General features: G+C 40.8%; 1 long non-coding RNA gene across 1 annotated transcript; it reads left to right on the top strand.

Annotated features, from left to right (window-relative positions):
- Positions 1–4,196: 4,196 nt before the first annotated feature.
- LOC134234573 (uncharacterized) lies at positions 4,197–4,879 on the top strand. The gene is made up of 3 exons (XR_009985205.1): positions 4,197–4,223; positions 4,316–4,399; positions 4,502–4,879. It is a non-coding gene; the product is annotated as an uncharacterized LOC134234573 (long non-coding RNA).
- The last annotated feature ends 1,160 nt before the right edge of the window (positions 4,880–6,039 follow it).

Genomic DNA, 6,039 nt, shown 5'->3' on the forward strand with positions numbered 1-6,039 from the left:
TACCTTTTCCCAGTATTTTGGCTTTCCAATTGATGTTGGCTTTGTCAGGCTTTGACCTATTGATTTTGAATTGACAGGAAGCAGAAATGCTGAGACAGTTCAGAAGAAACATCACCAGAAGCCACAGCAACAGCAAAGGAAGCTTATATGGAAGTATTTTTGAATTTCTCCCTTCTTTCCCCTGGCCCCGGCTGACTCTAACATAACTAACCTTCCCCTTCCTTTTCCCCCTCATTCGTCTTCCTGAATTCACTGTCATTGTTTTCTGATTTTTCAACAAATTGTGTTGTACTGATTTTATTCACTTGAATTTTTGTGATTTGTTGCATTGTTTTAAAGTCTTACTAATCTTGTGCCAGTTTATACTTTCAGGGACTTGGAAGAGGAACAACGATGGAGGAGCAAGGTCAACCAACAGAGGAAGACGAGTCCATTTCCCATCTCTATACAACAGCCAACATGGCCCAAAGTGGTAAGTTACTTTTTGTGATTTGTTGCATTCTTTTGAAGTTTTACTAACATTGTGCCAGTTTTGTACTTTCAGGGACTCGGAAGAGAACAACGATGGAGGAGCAGGGTCGACCAACAGGGGAAGACGAGATGACGAGTCCATTTCCCATCTCTATACAGCAGCCAACATGGCCCAAATTGGTAAGTAACTTTTCGTGATTTGTTGCATTCTTTTGAAGTTTTACTAACATTGTGCCAGTTTTGTACTTTCAGGGACTCGGAAGAGGAACAACGATGGAGGAGCAAGGTCGACCAACAGGGGAAGAAGACATGACGAGTCCATTTCCCATCTCTATACAGCAGCCAACATGGCCCAAAGTGGTAAGTTACTTTTCGTGATTTGTTGCATTCTTTTGAAGTTTTACTAACATTGTGCCAGTTTTATACTTTCAGGGACTCGGAAGAGGAACAACGATGGAGGAGCAGGGTCGACCAACAGAGGAAGACGAGTCCATTTCCCATCTCTATACAGCAGCCAACATGGCCCAAAGTGGTAAGTAACTTTTCGTGATTTGTTGCATTCTTTGGAAGTTTTACTAACATTGTGCCAGTTTTATACTTTCAGGGACTCGGAAGAGGAACAATGATGGAGGAGCAAGGTCGACCAACAGAGGAAGACGAGTCCATTTCCCATCTCTATACAGCAGCCAACATGGCCCAAATTGGTACGTTACTTTTCGTGATTTGTTGCATTCTTTTGAAGTTTTACTAACATTGTGCCAGTTTTTTTCTTTCAGGTACTCGGAAGAGGAACAACGATGGAGGAGCAAGGTCGACCAACAGAGGAAGACGAGTCCATTTCCCATCTCTATACAGCAGCCAACATGGCCCAAAGTGGTAAGTAACTTTTCATAATTTGTTGCATTCTTTTGAAGTTTTACTAACATTGTGCCAGTTTTGTACTTTCAGGGACTCGGAAGACAACAACGATGGAGGAGCAAGGTCAACCAACAGAGGAAGACGAGATGACGAGTCCATTTCCCATCTCTATACAGCAGCCAACATGGCCCAAAGTGGTAAGTAACTTTTCGTAATTTGTTGCATTCTTTTGAAGTTTTACTAACATTGTGCCAGTTTTATACTTTCAGGGACTCGGAAGAGGAACAACGATGGAGGAGCAAGGTCAACCAACAGAGGAAGACGAGATGACGAGTCCATTTCCCATCTCTATACAGCAGCCAACATGGCCCAAAGTGGTAAGTAACTTTTCGTGATTTGTTGCATTCTTTTGAAGTTTTACTAACATTGTGCCAGTTTTATACTTTCAGGGACTCGGAAGAGGAACAATGCCGGAGGAGCAAGGTCGACCAACAGAGGAAGACGAGATGACGAGTCCATTTCCCATCTCTATACAGCAGCCAACATGGCCCAAAGTGGTTAGTAACTTTTCGTGATTTGTTGCATTCTTTTGAAGTTTTACTAACATTGTGCCAGTTTTATACTTTCAGGGACTGGGAAGAGGAACAACGATGGAGGAGCAAGGTCGACCAACAGAGGAAGACGAGATGAAAAGTCCATTTCCCATCTCTATACAGCAGCCAACATGGCCCAAAGTGGTAAGTAACTTTTCGTGATTTGTTGCATTCTTTTGAAGTTTTACTAACATTGTGCCAGTTTTATACTTTCAGGGACTGGGAAGAGGAACAACGATGGAGGAGCAAGGTCGACCTACAGAGGTGACGAGATGACGAGTCCATTTCCCATCTCTATACAGCAGCCAGCTTGGCCCAAAGTGGTAAGTAACTTTTCGTGATTTGTTGCATTCTTTTGAAGTTTTACTAACATTGTGCCAGTTTTATACTTTCATGTACTGGGAAGAGGAACAACAATGGAGGAGCAGGGTCGACCTACAGAGGAAGACGAGATGACGAGTCCATTTCCCATCTCTATACAGCAGCCAACATGGCCCAAAGTTGTAAGTTACTTTTCGTGATTTGTTGCATTCTTTTGAAGTTTTACTAACATTGTGCCAGTTTTGTACTTTCAGGAACTCGGAAGAGAACAACGATGGAGGAGCAGGGTCGACCAACAGGGGAAGACGAGATGACGAGTCCATTTCCTATCTCTATACAGCAGCCAACATGGCCCAAAGTGGTAAGTAACTTTTCGTGATTTGTTGCATTCTTTTGAAGTTTTACTAACATTGTGCCAGTTTTATGCTTTCGGGGACTGGGAAGAGGAACAACGATGGAGGAGCAAGGTCGACCTACAGAGGAAGACGAGATGACGAGTCCATTTCCCATCTCTATACAGCAGCCAACTTGGCCCAAAGTGGTAAGTAACTTTTCGTGATTTGTTGCATTCTTTTGAAGTTTTACTAACATTGTGCCAGTTTTATACTTTCAGGGACTCAGAAGAGGAACAACAATGGAGGAGCAAGGTCGACAACAGAGGAAGAAGAGATGACGAGTCCATTTCCCATCTCTTTACAGCAGCCAACATGGCCCAAAGTTGTAAGTTACTTTTCGTGATTTGTTCCATTCTTTTAAAGTTTTACTAACATTGTGCCAGTTTTGTACTTTCAGGGACTCGGAAGAGGAACAACGATGGAGGAGCAGGGTCGACCAACAGAGGAAGACGAGATGACGAGTCCATTTCCTATCTCTATACAGCAGCCAACATGGCCCAAAGTGGTAAGTAACTTTTCGTGATTTGTTGCATTCTTTTGAAGTTTTACTAACATTGTGCCAGTTTTATACTTTCAGGGACTCGGAAGAGGAACAACGATGGAGGAGCAAGGTCGACCAACAGAGGAAGACGAGATGAAAAGTCCATTTCCCATCTCTATACAGCAGCCAACATGGCCCAAAGTGGTTAGTAACTTTTCGTGATTTGTTGCATTCTTTTGAAGTTTTACTAACATTGTGCCAGTTTTATACTTTCAGGGACTCAGAAGAGGAACAACGATGGAGGAGCAGGGTCGACCAACAGAGGAAGACGAGATGACGAGTCCATTTCCCATCTCTATACAGCAGCCAACATGGCCCAAAGTGGTAAGTAACTTTTCATGATTTGTTGCATTCTTTTGAAGTTTTACTAACATTGTGCCAGTTTTATACTTTCAGGGACTGGGAAGAGGAACAACGATGGAGGAGCAAGGTCGACCAACAGAGGAAGACGAGATGAAAAGTCCATTTCCCATCTCTATACAGCAGCCAACTTGGCCCAAAGTGGTAAGTTACTTTTCGTGATTTGTTGCATTCTTTTGAAGTTTTACTAACATTGTGCCAGTTTTATACTTTCAGGGACTGGGAAGAGGAACAACAATGGAGGAGCAGGGTCGACCAACAGAAGAAGACGAGATGACGAGTCCATTTCCCATCTCTATACAGCAGCCAACATGGCCTAAAGCGGTAAGTTACTTTTCGTGATTTGTTGCATTGTTTTGAAGTTTTACTAACATTGTGCCAGTTTTATAATTTCAGAGTTTTGGAAGAGGAACAACGATGGAGGAGCAGGGTCGACCAACAGAAGAAGACAAGATGACAAGTCCATTTCCCATCTCTATACAGCAGCCAACTTGGCCCAAAGTGGTAAGTAACTTTTCATGATTTGTTGCATTCTTTTGAAGTTTTACTAACATTGTGCCAGTTTTATACTTTCAGGTACTCGGAAGAGGAACAACGATGGAGGAGCAAGGTCGACCAACAGCAAAAGACAGGATGACGAGTCCATTTCCCATCTTTATGCAGCAACCAATATGGCTCAAGGTTGTAAGTAAGAAATTGATTATTTAAATGAAGTTTGTCATTTGTTAGGGAATGTGAGTGATTCTCCTTTGATGTGTTTGTTTTCTCTTTTTAAGCAGAAGAAATTTGAGGCTGACCAGGATCCTGAAGTGAAGAGCAGTCCCTCTCCCATTTAACAGCGTTCATGAGCAGAAAGTGCGGTAAGATTCATACTTGACGTCTGAGCACCTTTTCCCAATATTATGGCTTTCCAATTGATGTTGGCTTTTTCAGGCTTTGACCTCTTGAGTTTTAATTGACAGGAAGCAGAGATAGCCACCTCTGAAGGTCAGTCCGGAGTGTTTGCTGCATTCAGAAATTATGGGGTGTATAGTAGTTGTAAGTAGCGTTACAAAGGTGTTTCTTAGTCTTAGGTTTAGTTTGTATAGTATTTCCAGTAGGTGCAGTTGTGTTGTAGTTTGAGTTAGTAAGTAGGCTTTAGTTGATAGTTAGACAGCTTAGAGGAGTGTAGGTTATTATTGTAATTAAGGTATTTGTTAGTTAGTGCATGATTAGTGCTTGTGGTGGATAGGTTTGCATGATTAACACCCTAACAAGCAGGGTTCTCCATGAGCTGTTTTACTGTGTTGGTCCCAACACGGAAAAATGTTCTCCGACACAGTAAAGATTCAAATTTTATCTGTGCGACACATTAAAAATTTGCTGACACAGTAAGATCTGTGATAATAAAAAAAATTGAAACATACACAGTGTTCCAGCTAGGATCTGAAAATGGAGGGGTGCAATAGAAGGGCACTTTTCCGCGACATACGGTGATACCGTTGTCGCAAGTTTTTCTTACAACAATTATAATTACAAATTACAAATTCTCTCTATCTGAAACATAATTGATCAAACAATTCTACCGTCTTTCAATTCTATACGATATCTAGATCACTTAATTATGCTTTCACCTTGCATAATCAATTATTTCCTAGACCCTCAATGGACTTGACGCATGAAGGAACAACGACAAAAAATTGGATTTCAAACTTCCATGTAACGCTTAATTGGTACTAGTAGTTGCAATTAAAGTACATTGTGTAATTTTTAAAAATATATTTAAATGTCTTTTCTTTAGAGCCATGGCTCTAGAATTATGTTTGCAATGTAAATCAAACATAACACTGTACCAAAATCATTTACTTGATGTAAATAAATAGTTTTCAATTTTCAAGGAACTTTTAAAAGTATTTTACTATTCCGAAGTCTCTTTTTTTGTAATTCCTTAATTCGATCAATAAAATTGACAAAAAAATTATGACAAATTTCCTTTAAAAAATTGTAAGTAGTTCAACTTTTTAGACAAGAATTTCCTCTGCATTTCACAACATGTGCTAATATGTTCGACCATACTATTTTTGTAACGAATTGGTGATTTTTTTTTTTTTTAATTGTGTGCATGTATTCTTAAGTAATTATAATGAATAGTGAGTCAGTTGCAAATTTGATCGCTAAAATACCGTGAAATTTTAGTGCTTTGCGTAAACTCTGCAACACAGTAAAATTTTAAACAATGGAGAACCCTGAACAAGTAACAAGCTACTAAAACTACTAACGTCTGCTAAATGTTGTGTGACGCGTCTAGTGTGTTGGTGTTAGTGTCTGTGTGCTTGTCACCTCTCGCTTTCAGCCATCACCGCTGGCAAGCAGCAATGCGAAAAGGGGGAAGAAATTCTAATGACTTCCCCTGCCAGTACATAGCCTCTCCACAACAAGTCCTATGCGATGCCTCCACGTGGAAGCAGACGGATACTGGGTATCATTTTGTCCCAGGCTAAGTTCGCAAGGACGCACGGGA

Source organism: Saccostrea cucullata, unplaced genomic scaffold (genome assembly GCF_032062105.1).
Source record: "Saccostrea cucullata isolate Sc308-1 unplaced genomic scaffold, CSIRO_AGI_Scuc_v1 ctg3879, whole genome shotgun sequence".
Taxonomy (NCBI): Eukaryota; Metazoa; Mollusca; class Bivalvia; order Ostreida; family Ostreidae; genus Saccostrea; species Saccostrea cuccullata.